The sequence below is a fragment of the Dermacentor albipictus genome, chromosome 1 (assembly GCF_038994185.2).
Source record: "Dermacentor albipictus isolate Rhodes 1998 colony chromosome 1, USDA_Dalb.pri_finalv2, whole genome shotgun sequence".
Taxonomy (NCBI): Eukaryota; Metazoa; Arthropoda; class Arachnida; order Ixodida; family Ixodidae; genus Dermacentor; species Dermacentor albipictus.
The window spans coordinates 475,508,728-475,530,466 of NC_091821.1; the positions used below are offsets into that span (position 1 = coordinate 475,508,728).

General features: G+C 46.7%; 1 long non-coding RNA gene across 1 annotated transcript; it reads right to left on the minus strand.

Moving 5' to 3' along the window:
* Positions 1–363: 363 nt before the first annotated feature.
* Positions 364–21,465, minus strand: LOC139059473 (uncharacterized). Its single transcript, XR_011514190.1, has 3 exons — positions 21,347–21,465; positions 1,838–1,968; positions 364–445 (listed from the first exon to the last, which is right to left on the minus strand). It is a non-coding gene; the product is annotated as an uncharacterized lncRNA (long non-coding RNA).
* Between the last annotated feature and the right edge of the window lie 274 nt (positions 21,466–21,739).

The window sequence follows — 21,739 nt, forward strand, 5'->3', positions numbered from 1 at the left end:
ATAACAACGAAACCGCCATTGTGCCCCGACAACGTGGCCGTTACAGCGCAAAAAAGAGCACGTGACTTCCTCCACAGGTGTTCTCCTAGTGCGAGGAAGTGGGTAGGGCCTATCCTTAGTTCTTTTTTTTTTCCTTCCTCCATGACTGCGCGCCACGGTGACGTTCAGTAGGCGGCGCATTATGGGCACGCCCCACTTCACCGTACGGCATTCGCAGTGCAAGCCATTGAAAAAAGGAGCGCACGCACCGCGTAGGGCACGTTGGAGGGCAAATAACTCCACTATTGGTGAACACCTTGAAGTACTTTTTTGCGGCAGAGTGTTTCTCAAATAGCCTATTTTAATTTCAGGTAGACCACCCGTCTTCGGTTGAAATGCTTCATGGCCCCTTTAACGCCAACGGCTTGCTGTAGGTCTCGTCCCACACACCATCGACGAGCGTCACCTGCAACGTCAATGGTGGTGCTCATGAAGTGTATGCTGTGCGCATCACGTAATGAATCATCGTGACCTGTCCGATCTAGTGAACGTTCATAATACTAGCCCATTCGCCAACGCAGTGAATGGAGAAGTGAAATTAATTTTTAAAGAGAAATAATTTCAGAAAATTCAACTTTGTTTTTGTACAATGTCAGCGAACGCGTGTGGCATGGAAATGGCAAATTTTACATGCAAGGTGTCACGGAGTGATGCACTATGACGAATGGTGAGAAATTCACTGTGGCCGGAGCATGTCAGGAATTAAAAAAATCTGTACATTGGACACGTTCCTGTGGGTGTATTTAGCATCGGGCCGCTCACGTGTATCGAAGCGCCCAAGGTCGGCATGCACTCTACGAATTTTCGACCGTCTTAGTGTGTTATTTAAATGAAATACTACGAATAACCTTTTAAACAGTCCACGCAGCCACACCTGAGCCCCCTGTGGAACGGCTGCGTGAAGACGAGTGTATATGTTGGTTGCCCAACACTGTATGTTGACGCGGGCAGAAGCTGCTCGTGAAGATTGTAGCGCATGAGGATGCCTGTGCAACCGGCACCTCAACCCCCACCGTGTCCTATCCCCTATGATTTCATCCCACTCCCTTAATAGGCTGCCAGCAAGATTTGGATACATAAAACGCCTTAAATATAAATTCAATGCGGATGTCACGCGAGAACGGCAGAAAAGGCATTGGAAAATAGGTTTCGCAGTCAGGAACACTGGATCGGTGTCCTTCCCTGACTTGGAAGGCAAGCAGATGACGATACAATGGATTCTTTCAGCAGAAAAAGCAGCGATTTGTTTTTGAAGTGACGTTTGCGTTTTTTGTTCAGTATACAGGCATATCGTGTTATACTTCACTCGGATCTGCCGCTTCCTTCCTTATAATGTTAATAAAATGGAAATGCTGGCGGTCGTAACATTGCACCACACACAATCTATTCGAAGGACGTCTGCCAATGCCCCATACATTATGCGCAGGATGCCATAATTGAGCATATACTTCCATACTACTGGTGGTTGAGATAACGATGGGTTTGGACCGCTATCCGTCGTGGCGAGCAGCTGCCACTCGTTTCTAAGCGTTCTACATTGCTCCAACACCACACACACGGAAATAACGTGCCCACTGTGCTTGTATTCGTCGTACATAACAGAACGTTCTGCTCCATTATCGAAATACTAAAGATAGCCAAACGGACCACTGTACGGATGCCGGGGAGTTGTCGGCACCAATAGAGCCACGAAACAAAACGCCTGGTGTAACGCATTCCTGCTGTTGACGTGTTCTGGTGAAACGAAGAATCAAGCGCGGTATTGAATTTTCGGATAATGATGTAGGGCCAGACTCACTTGCATCTGCAGCGTTCAGAGAGGGATGGAGCGCTCGAGTGCCCTTCAGCTGCCACCTCCGAGCAACGCGGCCTCTCTCTCTCTCTCGCTCCGTCCCGCCGGCCGGCCTTTGTGAGTGTCCACGTCGCGAGCTGCGAGCGAGTGGCGAGAAAATTACCGTGGCGGCGTTGCTTCGGCAGCCAATATGCGGGAGGTTTTCTCATTCAGCCTTTGTGTACCTCCTGCGGCTCTTAGTTGAACAGGCGCTTAAACCGCAGCGTCCAGCGCCTCGAGGCACATACGCGCTACAGCACGAGAATACAAAGAGGCACCGAGAAATGAAGGTGTGAGATGTGGCGGGAATCTCATCGGTCCTTGCGGCTGGCGCCAAACGCTAGAACGCCTGCTGCGCCATGAGGGGCAATATTGACGTGTCATTCGCAATATCGTCCGGGCCGATCGTTCAGGGGCAGTCTTGCCGGAAACAGCTCGTCATTACGAATGTGCAAGCCAGAAAAGTAAATGCGAAAGCGTGGCCTCCGCTGTTGACAACCGCTCACTAGTTCTCGAAGTTAAAGGTTAACGCCTGTGTATTCTCATCTCTCCATCGTACTAATCCTTGAACATCCTGCCCACAGATGCAATGGGCTGTCTTCAAATCGCAGAAAAACTTCAATAGGGCGAAAGCCTTAGATGGCTCATAGGTTAAAAAAGCCGATGTTGAGCGTTATGACAGCGAAATTCATAGGTAGTCGTACCCGCGACCTTTGGTGGGTGTCGAACACGCGACCTATGGCGTGAATTAAGTCGAAGTTAATAAAGACGCGGGATCTTTGGTGGTAGTCGAATCCAAAACTTTCGGAATCAGTTGGGGCGAATTAGGCCATAAACTTCTTTACACACCAGAACACCGTGAATTGAAAGCGCGCCGCCATATTGATGAGCGCCGGTTGTGTCATCTATCCCAAGCGCCGCGAAGTAGCAGGCCTAGGCTGCCACGCCAGAAAATGCGACCCGGCGCAAAAGCGAAACTTGTGCTTTTTAGCTGGGCGGAAGGCGTGTTTAGCGTTTTTTCTAACCTGTCATTTTCGCTGTCTCAATTCAATCAAACTTCAAGACCTCATGCAAGTCCGCAATGGACACACTGAGTGCTGTGCCGATTGCAGAAGCGAATACATCGGGTAAGTATGCTATAACCCTTGTACAAACCGCGCGCTACATGCTAGAACACGTGTGAGCTGTTATATCTCCGCATTTTTGGCATGTAACCTGTGAAGGAATATACAGCACTGTGTTCGTGCCATATATTATTAAAGGTTGCACGATAACGCTTTATGAAACGTCTACTTTTCGACAAGCATCCCGCGGCAAAATTTTGCCTGTGCGTACGTTTTCCGACGAGTTTCGCGGAAAGCGGTGTTTCTCCCATAAGTGCTCTGAAGCATGCGGTAAATTCCTCGTTGGCGTCACCTATTTCCTCGCATGGGCGCAGCACATCAAACAAAGTTTCTCATGCCTGCGGCGCTCGTGCTGTATCAGTCATGCTGGATTATACCATTCTCGCGCTTTCCAGCTCTCTACCTCCAAAACAGCATCACTTATTTTCCCGGGGGAGCAGTAGCAGCCGTTGTAAAGACAGCGCCTGCTCCCCTGAAGCAATATCTTCTCTCGGGCCTGTCTTTTCGTTTTGCGCACTCCGTGACTTTTCAAAATCCTTTTTTAATGGTCCCCTTTGAGTTAAAATGTTTTGAAAGCATGCAGTTGCCGAGCATCACCTGCAATTTAGCGTTCCAATAAAAGTGTATCGTTCATCAATCCCTTTCAGAAGCTATCTATGACATCCTGCTCCTGTGAAAATTTAGCCTTAAAAGCTATATCCCGCTACTGTTAGCCAATCTGGTGTTGTTAATGTGCAAAATCCTGCCATTCCTCAGGTTTACAGGAGTGCTATGTGAGCACAGACTAATAATTTAGCCATTGTTAGAACTAGCGCTTTAGGATTTTATATCTCCGTCTGCGACCTAATGGACACTGTCTTGAGTACTGTATATTTATGTTGCAATCTTATGTATTTTGTGCAGGTGCCTTGTATCCGCCTGAATTTCATGATATCAAAGACTGGATCGAAGACGTGAAGCTCTGGCCTCCTATGCAGAAACACAATATCATTTACTACCTTTTGAAGCCAATAGCTTGTGACCTTGAAGAAGTGAATGTCATCAAAAGCACTGAAGCCTACAACTATGTTGAATGTGGCAAGGTAGGCTGCTTGCTTGTGCACAAGGACATGCCCATACACTCCATTTTTGTCAAAGGACAAGTCGAAAGGTCTCAGGCGTTAAGTGCGCCCCCGCATAAAGCTTGGATCTGCCTTCAGCCATGTGTAAGTGTCGTAAAAGCGGACTGCTCTTGCATGGCAGGTGCAGCACATGCTTGCAGCCACATTGGTACGCTAATTGTTTTACATGCTACCAACCTATGCATTACAAAGCATGCAGTTTTGCTGCGTGAATTGTGCCCTTACATTCGACCGCCTGCCATTTGCCTAAATGCAAAGTGAACTAAATGTGAGAAAGAGAGAGACTATAAGAAAAGCAGATTTTTGCCGGCGCGTATACGACCGATGGCATGCTACTCTGTATAGGGAAAAGGAATGGGATTAAAATATTTCAGAGGAGAGTGGGGATAAAAAGAGAATAAAGATAAATATGAAATGCGCAAGTGGACCTGATACTAATATTTACAGGTGAAATGGCGGGTAAATGTAGCCTTTTCTATGTAAAATGGTGGTTCTTTAAAGCTTTCCTATTAAACCAATTTCTGACAGGAATTTGAGCAATAAATACAAAACCCGCAGCTCTTATTAAGGGCTGGGCATTGCACCTAAGATGCTGGGTAATGTTAGTGGTTCATGGCAAATCATGCTCATTTGTTCCTAAAAAATTGCCTCTCGTCGCGGTACGCAGTGCATTCAAGTAATATGTGCTCCATTGTCTCCATTGTCCAAGTTGCCACAGTTATCACAGTAGGGGTTAGTGGTACGCCCTGTGCGGCACAGATAATTGTTCGCGTATGCCATGTCTAGTCGGAGACGATGGTACAATGTCTCTAATAACTAAAAGTAACTTGTACTTTCATAAGTCTCAGTAGTGCAACAGTTTTAAAGGAGTGTCTCTTATGAAGTATAAATTGGAACAAGTTTTTTTCAGGAGCTCTACTTTGGAAGATAGAGTTTGCCGTCAGACTTGGTTTGACTGGCACGGCATGTACAGACAAGAGTGCTGAATGGAACCGTGGCACAAAGAAGAATGTAATTCCAGAAGAAATACAAATACTTCAGCTTAAGAAGGCAAATCCAGACTGGGAAACCTGCCACGAGGCTGCATGATCCTCAGTACTGGCCAAAGGAACAGTTAGCCAACGTTGCTGTGTGTGGGAAGGCAGTAGAAAGGTCAGAATAACAGCCTCAGCCATGTCACAGATACCTAAGCGCAAGCAAACTTTGCTAGAAAAAGCATTTGCTTCGTTAATGTGGTCTATATAGCTTCAGAGGTAACAAGGCAAATATGCATGATACACAGTGTGGAACTCTAGCCAGGGAGGCGTTTGAGCAAGAAACCGGCCTAAAAGTGGCAAGACTAGAAACTGTGGTGTCACAAACTGAACCGTACCTACCTGCAAGCCCAGATGGACTTGTTGGCACCGACTCCATTCTTGAAATTAAGTGCCCTTACACAGAAGACTGCTCCTCCTTGTTGGACAACGGAAAATATGATGTAAGGAAGGGACGTAATGGATATTTTCTTTCTAAGTCAGGCAGACGGGGCAGACGGGCTACTACAGTCAAGTACAATTCACTATGCACTGTTTCCAAAGGAAACATTGCTTTTTTATGTGTGGACATGCAGGCGAACTGTCCTCGTTAATGTGAACTATGACCCAGCATACTTAAGCTCCACCCTTGCAAGAGTGCGCAACTTTTACTTTTCTTTGTACCTTCGAGCCTTGATAGACGACTCTCTCTCAAAGGTCGACAGCCCTTGAAGCATACGACAAGTTTCTACGTACTGCTACTTAATGACAGTATGGCAAAAGTGGTTAATTTGCCGCATATTGTTTAGTTATTGTAAATATTTTATGATCTAGAGTACTACAGCTCGGAAAAAGACCGGCAAGACATATTGTAGTTTACGTAAATTTGGAACTTTGCCCTGAGGCATAAAACAAGTGACGCATCTTGCATGCGCACACAAAGTTTTTTCTGTTTACCAATTCCAGCAAGGATGATTGTGAGGACCTTAAATCCGTGCGGCTGGTGTTGCAGCTGTTGCCAATGCATTCAAAGCAGAAGGTGTTACAACATATATGTACAATTTCTGGAGACAGAAAAATAAATTTGTCCACACATATCCCCTTTGGAACACAAATACCCATCATTTGTGTTGATGAGTCAATAAAAAAATTGTTTGCAGCCTTTACTTTTCGAGACAGTGAGATGTACTATACAAACTAGTGCTACAATTTTTTTCGTAGAAAACGAGAAGATACACAGTGGTGATTCGCCTTGGTTCCTCTTTGTGAGCATTTATGAGAACGTCATGCGATAGCCTTCCAAATCACATGAGCGCTTGTGAGATATGACCTTACATGTACACTAGAAAATTGTACTGATTACAACAAAGGTCTAATCTTATGTGTAAAAAATGCTACTACACATTAAGGACAACTGGCGAATACAGCTTGCATGCTTTCCTCCTGAAATATTTTTGACTGAATCTACCAGAGTAAATCTTGGACTTCAGAGTGAAATCACTCGCAACCAGAAAAAAACAAAGGTTATAAGGCTCTTCTTTGTGAACATCTATAAGAACATAATAGAATAATCTTCCAAATCCCATGAGCACTTGTGTGAGACGACCTCAGATGTACACTGGCAAACTGCACTTAGTACCACGACACAACTATACAAATAAGCACAAAAACATGTCAATACACATGATGGACAACTGGCAAGTATAGTATCATGCAGGTTTCTTTTCTGCCATATTTAGAATAAAGCTCGGAGCTCACGTGAAATCCCTCGCAAGTCTACCAGGCTCTCTATGAACACTAATAAAAACATATTGCAAGTCTGAGATTGAAGTGAAATCACTCGCAAAAATAAAAAAAAGCTTACCGTACAGAATAACACAAAATTGACACAGCCTTTTTTTAGAGCAAGTGTTGCAAGACCAATCCTGCACCTACAACTAAGTCATTGCTAGCGAGTAATGCACATGACACAGGTACTCCTCCGAGCAGAAGTACCACACATTCCGCGATTAAGCTGTTTTTTTTTCACCTATGCATATAACTCCAAATAGAGGACTGCAGTACAAACATGAGATTGCAAGCTTTCCCGGCCACTTGTCAGTTTTTATGTCTGAATTAGGAATAACTTCAGTGTTTTTCAGCGAGTCTGTGGCCATATACTTTTTCTCATGGGGTACCTTCTTGAACTATGACATCACTGTGAATCAGGGGCAACTTCAAATTGCAAAATCCTGCACACACTACAACAATCACATTTACAAGTTTCTTGTGATGAATTGGGACACTGTACTTTAGTATTCTAAATGTCATAATACGATTAATTGCTCTTTCGACATATGTTGTTAACGAAGCAATTCGCCTTGTCCTCGTCAGCTCCACTTCTTCAAGCCTGTCCCTTCCTTATGTAAAAGCGGGTACATTTAGGCGAACACATTTTGCTTTCATCTCCTCATTCAAGGTGAAGCCTCGATCAGCCATTACATCATCACAGCTTTCGAGGTAGTCGCAAAATCCTGAGTCTGGCACGCTAAACTGATCAGAAGCCCGCGGTCCATATACTTTAGATACAAACATAATAAGGCCTGTGGGTGCTATGGCTACTAGAAATTTTGCAGTATTTCCGCCTTTCTACTGGCTGTATGCCTGGGCACGAGCATACAGCTTTTTAGGGCGGTACATATGCACCTCTGTGCAGTCTATTATGCATCTAGTGCTGTTTTAGATGCGATATGTGAATGTTTTTGGAAGTGACCTTTGTATGGTCTTCTGAGGTAACCAGATGATTAAATATCGTCAGGAAATTTCAGCTAGTGCTCGAAGAACTGTGCGAAAAATTTTACCAATAAGAGATACCGATATAGCAAACCGAAATGCCAAATCAGCATAGAGCACGCCCAGTCTAAGCCGCATCAAAGTTAGCAGAACAGCATCACTAATGCTTAATTTGTATTGAGTGCTGACCTAACTCTCCACAGGTTCGACCAATTCATAGAAGGTGCAATCCAGTGTAAAACTGGTACTGACTAGGCGGTAATGAAACTGTAATGTAAAAAGATTTTTGGGTTCCTGCATCAACATTTTTCACACTGCAAGAAAAGTAGCAGTGTTCGTGCAAAATTCGCTGCGCACACTCAGGTGAAACGTCCATTGGTACTATTGCTTGCTCGGGCTCTGAAAGTGATGACACTGTGGACAGTTCTACAGACTGGAGATTGTCTGCATAATAATATGTCTCAAAATAAAAATATGGGGCTGCCTGTACCTCCTCAGGGCTTTCAACCACTACCTCGTATGTAGCAGAGAAAATGTCAAGCGGTTCTGATGTCAACTCCTGCAGTTTGCTGTTAAGCAGTTTTACTGTGCTTGTAGCTTCTACTATACTTTTTTTACTGTGACCTGGTGTCTCTATTTGCGCTGTTTCACTCAGGACATCCACTGCAGGTATGTGAACAGACGCTACCTGTTGTGATGTGTGCCCTTAATGCTGAACGATCTGCTGCTCTTGCTCTAGACAGGCAGCAGCTAGTGCTTGCGTATCAGAATGCAACAACGTTCCTAGGTTGCCACCAGCACGCAGAACATTGTCTTCTGCACTTTCAGTTTGGTCGTGTTTGTCATGGTCACTACTCGGCTGGCCGCGTTTGGCCACCAACTCGCGAGGTCGTTTGACTGGGCGCACAGCCTGCCTGATTAGCAGACACCTGCCCTTCACCACCTGCACATTGAGAACAACATATACGTTTTAGTAAGAAGGGCTGTAGTTCTTTCCTATGCCATCGCTGTTGCGAAGATATAAAGTCGTCTCAAAATGAAATAGGAAATACACCAGGCCAATTGTATTGTTTAGCCACTTAAGAGTATAACATTGACAACACAAGCCTACAGCACCCTAACGAGCAGCATATGATGCTAAACCTGCACTCATTGAAAAATGAGGTACTACAGTAATAATGTTCAACTACGTGTGCAGTCAAAGCCCGTATAACAGGGGGAGCATGACAAATGAAGGTGTACAGTTGTTGCACAAACCAAGACAGGGCACATAAAATTACCATCCCTACTGAAAGCTGCATCATCAGGAACCATTTGGTACAAGACAACAACCGCACCTGCATTCTAAAAAATCAGCCCCACCAACTGCAACTACCTGGTATCAGACCTGTTTCGTTTGGGCGAGGCTATATCAGATTGTTGGCGCTCCCTTAGAAAATAAAACAGTAAAGAAAAACTGGTAAGAACGAGCAACAGCTTGTTACAAAATACAACAATAAGTACCCACCTTATTTTCCTCGCTATATGAACGGAAAAAGTTCGCGCTTTGCCCTGCATAACAGCCCGCACGCAGTTTAGAGCTCAGGAGGCTCAAATGAATTCGTTACTAATGACACCTGCAACACCAGCTCGTAAAGACAGGTGCGCTGCAAGAACACCTTCGGCGACGAGCAGTCGTCGTTTACGTTTTTGGGCACATATGCTACGTGACCAGCTGACTTCGGTTTACTTTAATTAGCAATAACGCTCACCAGCAGAGCAACATTCTATTGCCTTCAACTTGTCGTTCACGCTTAATAGTCACGCCGTGCACCAGCTGCAAGTATCGCTAACCCCAAACTCAACTGTTCCACTTAACCGTCTGGAGCTCTGCATGAATGAAAACACGAAAAGGCTTGCCTTTTTGTTATAGCCAAGGCGAAGCCCCGGCACGGATTTTTTTCTTTAGGCTTGTTGTCCAGAAAGTACTCGAGCAAACCTGCGTGTTACACATATTACTTTCGTCGGGCGCAAAGTTGAACGTGGCACCAAAATATAGACAGATCAAATATTCACTCGTGCATTTTCACTGGGTTGGTAGTTCTTCCTGTTCACTGCAGCTCTCCCCCAGTGGCGCAGCTTGGCATTCTTCGTTGCGGATGGAAATCAGTACAGGCTGAAAACACAGCACTGGCACGATTCCCAACGTGTGTTGTGCTCTTCGCAAACAGCGCTAAGCAACCTGCTCCTTTTGCGCTGGTAGTTTCGGCATCCAAACACGACGCAATGATGCCCAAAAGACGTCTTGTACTGTGGATCTGCGTGAACGGGCCCATTTCCACACTTTGGAGTCCTAGACCTGGCGCTTGCCATGTCTACCGGTCGCCGATGAAAGTACTTTGGCAGCCGGCCAACCGGGGTGCGAGAGTATGCGTTCGGTTAGTCTGGGTGCGAGGGTATCGTGTTCTGGTCTATAAGAAAGCGTGAATCCGAGGCGAAGAAGAAGCGTCAGCACCACCTGAGGTGCTAACTAAGGCACAGTTAATTAATAGGGAGTTGATTAAGGGACTCGAATCCACGACCTTTGGTGGGAGTCAAACCCACTTGTAGATATGGGAGAACCGCAAAGTTTCATTGCAATATCATCGTGAAGGTCGGAAGTTGAATACGCTACCTTTGGTTTTTATTAAGGCGAAGTGAATGACGAGACAGGTAATTAAGATAGAGTTAATTAAGGCACTCAAACCCACGAAATTTGGTGGGAGTCGGAACCACGACATTTTGTGGTAATCAAGGCGAAGCTAATTAACGCACTCGAACCCACAACCCTACATGGAGATATGGGCGAAACGGCCTCTCCAAGCTGGATTCCAATTGACATCGTGAAGTTCAAGAATCGAACCCACTACCTTCGGTGTTGATTGAGGTGAAGCAAATTCAAGCACAATTAAGTACGGGGGAGTTAATTAAGGCACTCGAACCCACGACCCTTAGCCAGCGGTGTCATGGCGTCACGAGTTGTAGGCAAATGTCACATAAGGCAAGGTGCTGTCCCAATCAGGTGGTCTTAGGAAACGTACATGTGGTATAGGGGAGTCTTTGGCAACGTGAATTTTTTCTGGGTCAGGTTGCACCCCTTCTGCACTCACAAGGTGGCCAAGCACAATGATTTCGCGGGGGCCAAAATGGCATTTGGCAATGTTGAGCCCAATCGTGCACTGACAAGTCGGGGGGATCCACTGCATGACGGGATAGGCAGTCCGCATCCTCATGCAGTCTCTCAGATTTGTAAGTGACGTCAAAGCTGTATTCTTGGTGTTTCAATGCTTAGCGACCAAGTCGTTCAGTCGCATCTTTGTGGGAAGACAACCAGAAAATTGCGTGGTGGTCCATGATGACCGAAAAGGTGTGGCCGAACAAGTATGGTCGAAACTTGCCGACAACCCAAACTAGTGAGAGGTACTCGAGCTCAGTGATCGAAATGTGCACTCTGAAGAGGAAAGAAGGCAACTGGCATTGGCGATGACGCGGTCTTGTTCTTGTTGCTGCTGAGCCAGAATAGCGCCGATGCCATGTCCACTGGTGTCAGTGCAAAGTTCAGTGGGGATTGACGGGTCACAATGTGCCAAGATGGGTGGTGACGTAAGTAATGTCGTGAGCGTGTGAAACGCAGTGGCCTGGTCAGGACCCCAAGAAAATGACGTTTCCTTCTTCGAGAGCTGCATGAGTGGACGGGCGACGTCGGCGAAGTTCTTGACAAAACGTCGAAAATAGAAACACAAGCCGATGAAGCTCCATACGTCTTTAGTGGAATGTAATATAGGGGAGTCTTTGACAACGCGAACTTTTTCTGGGTCAGGTTGCACCCCTTCAGCACTCACAAGGTGGCCAAGTACAATGATTTCGAGGGGGCCGAAATGGCATTTGGCAAAGTTGAGCTGAAGGCCTGCTTGCTGGAAAACTTCAAGAACTGCCAACAAGCGGCTAAGGTGGCTATCAAATGGCTGAGATGATGACGTCGTCAAGGTAACAGAGGCATGCTGACCATTTCTATCCCCGAAGGAGGGAGTCCATCATCCTTTCAAGTGTGGGCGGGGCATTGCACACTCCAAACGGCATTGCCTTAAACTGGTAAAGTCCATCGGGCGTAACCAATGCGGTCTTTTCACGGTCTTGATCATCGACGGATATCTGCCAGTATCCTGGCCTCAGGTTGTAGACAGAGATAGTAGGCAGAGCCGCGTAGACACTCGAGAGCGTCATCGATCCGCGGCAAAGGGTAGACGTCCTTGCGCGTTACCTCGTTTAAGCGACGGTAGTCTACGCAGACGCGCCAGCTGGCATCTTTCTTCTAGACTAGGACGACCGGTGATGCCCATGGACTGCATGAAGGTTCAGTGACGTTCTTGGCGAGCATCTTCTCGACTTCATGCTGTATCACTTCTCGCTCTGCATAGGAGACGCGATAAGGACGTCGTCTGATTGGGCTGGCGTCCCCAGTATTGATCTTATGAGTGACTACAGATGTCTGCTCCAAAGGACAGTCATTAAAGTTGATGATATCGCGGTCGGACTTCAATATGCGCCGCGTATCGGCTATCTGTGCAGGAAGGAGGTCAGACGCTATCATATTTTCGATATCACCGTCAACGAGGTTGTGCGAGGAAGGGTAAGGGGCAGAGGACAAAGAAGCGTAGGTGACTAATGCAGAAACGGCACACTCATCGAAGAGATGTGGGCTAGACTGATGCCACCTGGGATAAGTTGCGTGCACCAGTTAAAATTGAATATGAGTATAGACGTTCGAGTATCTGTATCTCTAAGAAGGATGTGAGGAAGAGCGACGTTTCTGGCGAACAAGACGTCAAAGATCGGAGTCAAGGTGTAAGCGCCATCGGGAATGGGATAAAAGGCCGCAAGTTCACAAATATAATGGCTTTAGGAGGCAGACAAACGTAATCCGCTGAGCACAACCGCGGTCGGCGTGCAGTAGGAGCGTCATGGTAGCACGGTAGGTCCAGCTTAAGCAAGCCGGTTCCACAGTCAATAAGGGCAGAATGGGTAGACAAAAAATCCACACCAAGGATGAGTTTATGATAGCATTTCTCGAGCACGGCAAGTAGTACACTTGTGGATCGGTCGGCAACACTTATTCGGGCGGAGCACATCCCTAGCACGTGAAAGTTCCGCCATCGGCGCCACGAATGAACGGTACTATGGGTGGTGTTAACACCTTCTTAATGCAGCGACGAAGCTCCTAATTCATCCCTCATATCTGAGCCCTAATATTCACTAGAGCAACAACATATGCGTCATCCAGTTTAACGTCTATCAGGTTCCTTCTGGTCTGCAGTGTGGTCAGAGGATTTGGCAGGCGAGTTGTCGATGCATAGTCACCTCCGAGAGCTTCCTTACCTCTAGGAGCTTCATCGTCTAGTTTTCCCGAGGGAGTCGTTCAATTGGCGGCGTAAGGCGCCGGAATTGGGGCGAGCGAGATCATTGGCGATGAGACAACGGCGAACGGGACGGGTGAACAGGTGGGGATGGTGAACAACGACACGGCATGGAGGGAGCGTCGTCGCTGGTGGTTTAGGGAGGCTGCCGATAGGGCCAAAATCGGCCATGATCCATGTCGGGGCGATGGTTGTATCGTTAGGGCGCCTGATACCAATACCAACGGCTGTTACAATGGCGGGCCACGTGTCCAATATGACGGCAGTTGAAGCAAACGGGATGGTCATAAGCAGTCCTCCACTCGGCATGATTACGAGTACGGAACGGCGGCCTTTGACCTTGGGCGTGCGAAAGTGAGGAACGGCTGTAGATCGGCTGGTAAGGAGCGGCGGTGCACACAGAGCCCAGGCCAGCAGTGGAGATCTCCTGATGAACGACAGCTTGCACTAGTAGCACTATCTGGGATCGATGGTCACAGGCACGGCCGCACGTAGAAGCCGGAGACACAGTCTTAAGTTCACGTGGGATGATCTTGTTCACGTGTTCTACGCTGAGCGGCGCGGACGGCTTAGGTACGTCTTCGCACGACCACGTTGCTGCCGTGTTCGGAAGTCGAGCGAAATTATGGGTAATGCGTCGACTTTTGTCGGCATCAAAGCGCTTGCACTCTTGGATGATGGCATCGACATTGTAGCAGTCTTTGCAGATTAGCAGATTGAGGGCATCATCTGCTGTGCCCTTTAGCACGCGGCCCACTTTCTCGGACGCCATCATGCCGTCGTCGGATATGCGGCAAAGGGCAAGCACGTGCTGTATATAAGTCAAGTGTGACTGTGTCGCTGTCTGCGCACGATATGTCAACTCGTACTTTGCTGCTGCCTTTCTACCTTCAGACTTGACGAAAAGGGAACACATCTTTTCCTTGCATGCATCCCAGCTCCCAATTTCGTCTTCGTTATTCTCAAACCGCACCTTCGCTGTCCCTTCGAGGTAAAATAATATGTTTGCCAACATGATCGTCTCATCCCACTGATTGTTCTTCTTTGCACGCTCCTACAGGGGTAGCCAGTCATCGATGTCGCTGTTGTCAGTACCGCAGAATGTGCCTGAGTCTTTTACCTGATCCAGGACGACCGTTGTAGTTGCAGTCGCCTCGGTGGGTGCCGAGCGCTCTTCCGCCATCGTGGAGAAAGCCAAACGTCGGCCGCTGCGGAGCTCCGTTGTACCACGTGGGTACCCCGCATCTCTACCGAAATTCCACAGGGCTGAGAGTAGCGAAAAGGGATAGGAAAGTGTATTTACAAAATATATGCAGAGAGAGACGGCTGCAGGCTAGATGGCAGAACAATAACACGAGCGCTACTCTGATCGTCGTCTTCGCCGTCTTTCTGGCGCATTTTGCCATGCTCGGCAGAATGCGTGCGGGAATGCGTGCGGCAGAAGTCCGCGGGAATAGCGCGACACAATATGTGAAGCGAGGGTAGAGTGAGAAAAATAATTCTAGGTAAAAAAGACAACTAGCACGTAAAACACTGCTTAAAATCTATAAACAACTTTCAATAAACACAGCAAGTGGGCGGGCTAGAGACCCACCGTGGTGGCTTAGTGGCGATGGTGGGGGCCTGCTAAGCACAAGGTCGAAGGCTCGAATGCCGGCCACGGTGGCCGCGTTTCAATGGGTGCGACATGCAAAAACACCCATGTACTTTAATTTGGGTGCACGTTTAAGAATGCCAGGTGGTCCGAATTTCCGGAGTCCCTCGCTACAACGTGGCCCACAATGAGATCGCGGTTTTGGCACGTAACACCCCATAATTTATTATTTCTTTTGTCTATAATGGAGAGAAAACAAAGAGAAAAAGGTCATAGGACTACATACACGCACATATAAACACACACATACACAGATAGAGAGAGAGAATCGGGAGCTCAGAGAAAAATTAGGAATGCACAGCGATTATTGCTCGCAAGTATGTATCAATTTCCTGCGTGCCGGAAATTCCCATAAAGCATTGACAGTAATCTCTGTTAGAGCACCCCGGGTTCACCGTTTGCACAGAGGTAGGGCTTCTATCCATGGTGCTCGGATGAATGCGAAAGCCATTTCCCTGCCTGTCATGTTGCGGGCACTCAACCAGTCAATGCTGCTTCTGTAGTGCTACAATGCGGGCACTCAAATGATCTCCTGCTCATTTATACGGTGCCAAAAGTTTGGCGTTTAACCTCGAGGTGGGAACGGTGTAGGTGCGCTTCGAGTGGGCGCTCAATCTTAAGGTGTACAGGACTTCGCAAATGTTTGGCTGGTGAGAAGGTAGGTTACAGTTTCCGTACGACGATTGCTGCTACTTCACTCCTATTACTCGTATGCACGCTTTCGTTAAGGATAGCTGTAAATTAGGATATTGAGAAAAACATAGATGGTGAGCAATGCCATGACTAGCATAGCAATTCTGAATGTTCAATAGAATGGTCGTAATAATTAATACCGCAAATGACGATCTTTAACTAACACGCGCACCCAATACCTCCTACGCTTTTTTGGCCAAATAATCCAAGGCGCAATTAAATGTACCTACCCCAGGAAAGCAGTGTAAAGTGATCCACCTATGTCTCAACACTACAGGAAGCTAAGTGGTGAGCGAAGGAGCAAAAAAAGAAAGTTCAGTGGAAGCTGATGACGTCTGTAGGGCCTGCTTCTTCAAATGAGGTGTTTCCGAAAATTCGAGGAAGATAAACAAAGAAGAAGTGAATAAAGTAACAAATCGCTACGGATAAGCAACGAAATCCAGTCTGGATCAACAACAAAAAGTTTAAAAAGCCAATAAATCGCGAATGGCTTAAATACAGCAGCAGGGTCTTCGTGGCTTGAATTGTGTTAACGCTTCTGTTTCAAGACCCTAAGTAAATGATTAATCTGCATTTCATTTTATACATCAAGTGCAGTTCTTGCTCCTAACCGCGTGGATGGGGAGTGATAGCAGTGACATACATGCCACGGCGGCATACATGCTCGGCATCACGAAGTAACGTAACTCGGTGCACATCGGCGAGAAGTAATGCTACACGAAGCCTCGACTCAAACGAAGAACGAAGCCCCCAACATGCTTTCCCGGTTCCCGCGGGATACTGTACGTGCACTGCGGTTCAGTTTCCGAATGAAGAGAGCACCGGTTAGACAAGTTCACCAAAACAAGCGCAATTACTATTCGACTGTCTGGGCAGGCACCGGAGTAACAATTCCGCAAGCGTGCGTGCGCTGAGCTTATACGCTGGAGGAACGACATGACTTAGCGCGGAGCTCCTTTTGTTCTGTTGCTCCCTCAATACGTGATTTACTATTAACATAATGAAAATTAAAGTTTCGTGTGCCAAAACCACGATATGATTATCAAGCGCCCCGTAGCGGTGGACTCCTGATTAAATTTGACGACTAGGTTTTCGTTTGCGGGCACTTGTACTTAATGATACATTCCACTGATTCCTCTCACGTAATACTCAGTTTACCGCAATGTGGAGCTCTCTCGAGATTGGACCCAGAGAAATCCTGCCCTAGCCGAACGTCCCGTTGGTCCCAGATCAATCGGAGTAGCCGCATGATGGAGATTCGGATCGATCCGAGGTGCGGTCCGCATTCCAAAAAGGACAGCGCCTTCGAGCGTTCTTAGCTCGAACACAGTGCACTGAAAGAACCAAGTGAATGTTCTAAGAGCCAGCCTTCGAGCAGCCAAATGTAAACCGCACCGAGAGAGCGCTCTAGAGTGCTGGACAGCGACCAGTTGAAGGTACTTTAAGTGCCTAACTCATCATCTACACCTGTACACTTTTCGAAGCACCCGTGTGACTGCACGTGCAGGCATGTCTCGCTATTTCCTTTAACAAACTATACGAAGTTATGTCTACAATAAAGCCGAGTTTTATCTTCGAACTGTAATCCATTTGTTATCTTTACAACTTCCGCAACAGGCCTTGATATGGAGGGAAATTTGACGAGATTTTCTTTCACAGTTGCAAATTCCCTATTTAGAACTCAGTTTGGGAGAACTACGTTAGCATCTAAAGCCTCTTTTATTAATTTTAACCTGGTGCATTTAGATGCGGCAAAGAATGTGCCCGCAAAACGGTTTCACGAGAGCTGGCATACATTCCATCGGTGACTTTGTAACGTGATGAATGTCCCACCACCTACCAACGACCACAATCACGGCCGAAAGAGCCAAGGAACGCTATTTGATTTAAAAGATAATATAATAGCGTGCCCACGCACGATAGTGGAATGTGCCTGGCGCGCTGGAGGAACCAGAGTATCCCTAAGGCGACACCAAAGCTGGTACCATGTTTCATTACACAGACGCGACGTGAAATTGCCCAGGCATGAAAGATGCCGCTGGCAAACCTCATTACTAGGCTCATGCGAATCGAAATCGAAGTGAATAGTAATTACTACCAGTAATTTCGAAGCGAATAGTTCAAATAGTTCTTTTAGTAACATAAAACTTTGACGTAACAGCCAGATGCTGACAAATTAAACATAGCTGGATCCTTAGTTGTTAAAAAAGAAAGAAAGGTTCCTGCCTCGAGTCAGTTGATTTTAGAATTGTCATAATCGAGGTGTTTTCATGTGGAAATCCAAGTTCCGATTTGTTATAACTCCTGCCACAGAAATAATTTGTTTCCAGGCTCTTTCTCACTGTTGTGCTTCAGTCTACCAATGATTTTGCGGTGGTTGGGGTCTCACGAGTGTTTCGCGCTCAACAATCGTGCGTCGTGGGGATGGTGCGAAGTGCGACCTTGACTGCGTTTCGCCGGGAGTTCATGTTGTGTAGCGTTAATTAAACGTGAAGCTTTTCGTCTACACGTAGTCTTAACCCATTTGCTTCTGCAAGTGCACAAAGAAACTTTAAATGGTAATCGTAAAATTGGAGCGCCCGATCCATGCCAATCTCGACTTTAGGCGCGGCTTCACCGCACTCGGAGCCTTAATGCCATGAAACAACCTTTGCGGCCAAGTTCATCATCATCACCGAAGATGTGAGCAATGGAGCAGCAGGCCGAATAGCCAGATTATCCATGCATGCGCGAATGACAAGACACGACGTGCACGACGTGCAAGTAGAAACATAGCATGCACAAATGTCTGCGTAAGGGCACACCTGCTGTATACGTCGCGTTTTATTCAACGCGTTGATTACTTCGCGCCCGCAACTTGTACGTACAGCCGTCCTGATGAGACAGGTTCAAATAGGTCAATTTCTCAATCCCAGCACAAGACCACCACATCTAACTTCAATGACCCTACCACTGTGCGGGATACCCTAATGCACCGCACGTACTTTGGAAATGACCCGTCATCAGGCGCCAGCTCAACGAACGAATGACGAAGAAAGTTTTCATCTTCGTCGTCTTGATGCTGTTGCAGTTCCTGCACTCACATTTATAGATATCGCACCCACTAAAGGCAATCTTGCAAGACCGTCATTAGCTCAAGGGATTTCCACCAACACAAGATATTCACTGACAGCCTAAAAGAAACAACGTTATTCAAAGCATGTTGAAAAAACTCTGCTCTCTGCATAAGCGGTATAACCTCAATATCGTAATTAAAGTAATTGAGGGCTTCCGGAACGACAAATGATAGCGTGACGACCTGCGTATGAAGTCAGAGTTGCCGCTGATAGCGGCACGTTTGTTGATGAGCAACTTTGTTTCAAGAGACAGCGTGCGAAACGCGCATACTATCATGCCAGTTCTGGCCCATTGGCTTAGGGAGCGTTCTACACAGACGTTAAAACGCTATTTTCTGCGTTGGTGTGCTATTTACGGCTACGTACTTTGTCTGTCGTACGTATTAGCAAAGTTCGCCAGATGACATACCTGCTGTGCCGCAGCATTCACTCCCTATTTGCAATGATTTAACGCAGTGTTTCGTCAAATCTCGTGCTGGAGTTTGAGCAGAAGTGACTGCTATGAATTCTGGTTCATCGAGAAGAAACCATGGGCGCTATAACGTACAGCCTATTTTTCCCTGCTTTTATTTTAGTGCCCACTAATGTAAACCTATTCGGATGTGTTTTTTATGTGTACCTGCTGGCACCGAAGTTGCGTAAGCACCAACACAAGCCTAGAGGGGTGACCCGGAGTGTCGTTTGAACGGATCTTTCAAACGCTCTCCTCGTTTACAGGATGTCGCAGTTGTTTGCTTTCAAAGCAAATAGCATTACCTACATTGACATGTTTTTCTTATCTAATTGGCTCACAATTAAGGAGGAGCACGTCAAAGTGAAGAGTATTTTGATTAGGCTGAGGGAGCGCAGTTTAAGTAGATATTCTTATGAGGAGGGTGGCACCGGGCGTCTGCGATTGGTCCGCTTCCCCTAGTTTAACTTGCAGTAACAAGTTAGAATTCGCAGTGGCATCGAGCACAAGGTGAAAAATGCTACTAAAGCGGATCGTCAGCGACGAAGGCTTCGTCACGTGATGTCGTATGGGCGCTAAAAAGCCTCGACAACGTTATAATGTCCCAAAGAAGTTTCGATTACACGTAATAAACGCATTCTTCCGGGCTGCGCCGAGTAGCCAGTGCCACAGCGACCGGCTGGTAGTCATCTTCTTTTTGTTTTGGAACAGGGCAGTATGCGGCTATTGCCCCCCAAAAAGATAACTTTTGATCTCCATAGTAATGGATCTTCAATGCTTACACACGTTACTTTTACGTGCTCAGTTTTCGTGGTTTTGGCACGGTCGCGTGACAGGCAGACGAAATCGGCGCAGCCCCACACCTTTAGACCAATGGCGGAGGGCTAACGGCGAAAAAGGTGTAAAATCGCAAATATTCATTTTCGTTTTGTTCGGCCTAATCATGCATAATCAGTGCATACAAGTCATATAAGATGTAGAGTTTTCAGGGTTTTCGTTACATTCACTGAGAGACAGGCGAAGTAGGGATAGTCCGAAAAATGTTTGACCAATCGTGGAGGGCTTGTTGCTGAAATGAAATAGAAACACTTTGGTATAGCTTTATATTGTAGCGCCCCCTCTCTCAAGACGCCAATTTTACATGCTCACCCACGCAAGCACGGACGGTGACCTGCAGTGTAGCTTGAACTGCCCAGTCAGACGCTATACTCACTTTAGGACGTGACCAGTATGAAAGTGAATAGCATTGCCTACAGGTTTTCCTGAACTAATTTGCTAACGGGAGTCGAGAAGCACGCAGAAGTGAAGAGGGTGTCAGTGTGGCCGAACTAACGAAGTGAAAGTAGATAACCCGGTAAGGATAGTGACGCAGGCTTTCCCAAAGCGGAGAAGAGTTCGCTTTCCTTTGCTTAACTTGCGGTGGCTCATCGACTATAGCGCTGGTATGTGCAACGGCGAGTCTAATTATGTCCGAGTACATAGCACCACAGCTATTTTCAGGCAGCCACTTTTATTCCTCTAGGGACGAGGGCAGTCTCCAGCTGCACAAAAAATATTTCACTTTTGTTTGGCACAATACTTCATATTTAGTGCTTACAGATAACTGGCGGTGTTGTGATTTGGCTTTTTGAGGTATTTGCGGTTTTGTGGCGTCGCATGAAAGCAGGGCAAAGTGGGTGCGGCCTCAAAAAATCTGAGCAATAGCGAAAGGCTAATGACGACAATGACGTAGAATTGGAACTAAATCGTTCTCTTTGCTTGACTTCGTAGTAAATAATCAGTACGCACACGTGATAAGGAGATGGAGAGTTCTCGCGGTTTCCGTCACATGGCGTGACAGGCACGCGAAGTCGGGACGGCCTGAAATAATTTTGCCATTCGCGGTGCGCAAATGATGAAAGTAGAATAGAAACGTGTTGTAAGAGGCCCAGAATATCAACATAAGATAAGTCTACAGCCCACCTAGGTAATATGCAGATATTTTGGAACAAAGGCGAATAGCGCAACTGTGTCGGTCAAGCTGCAGTCGTGTGCAGGTGTAAAGATCAGAAAAGTCCCCACAGATGCAAGAACATTTGTTGAGAGGCTTCGTACTCTTACCTCTCATCCTGGTACGATGGTTACAACGTAGCCAATAAATGTCCAAGTTCCGGTGTTCCTTTTCCTTCGACAGCAATTTCGGCATCTCCGTTTGCAGCAACGCCTGGCCGCCATCGACGCATCGCCTTTTTCATGCAATGCTCGTGGCGGTACGACTGGCCACGTATTTTTTCTTCTTTATTTAGTTCGGAAGTGGGGAACGTTCCAGTCGACGAATCCCTCATTGACGAAGTGCATAAGATGACCGTTTCACACGATCTTCATCAGAAGCAGCACCGTGATATGCATGTATAAAATAACGCCTGGTTCGTAGTATTCCGAGTTTTCAAGCGACACGGTGAGTTTCTTCGCTTGTTACTTTTTTAAAGTTCCCATAGCACAACCCTGGAACAG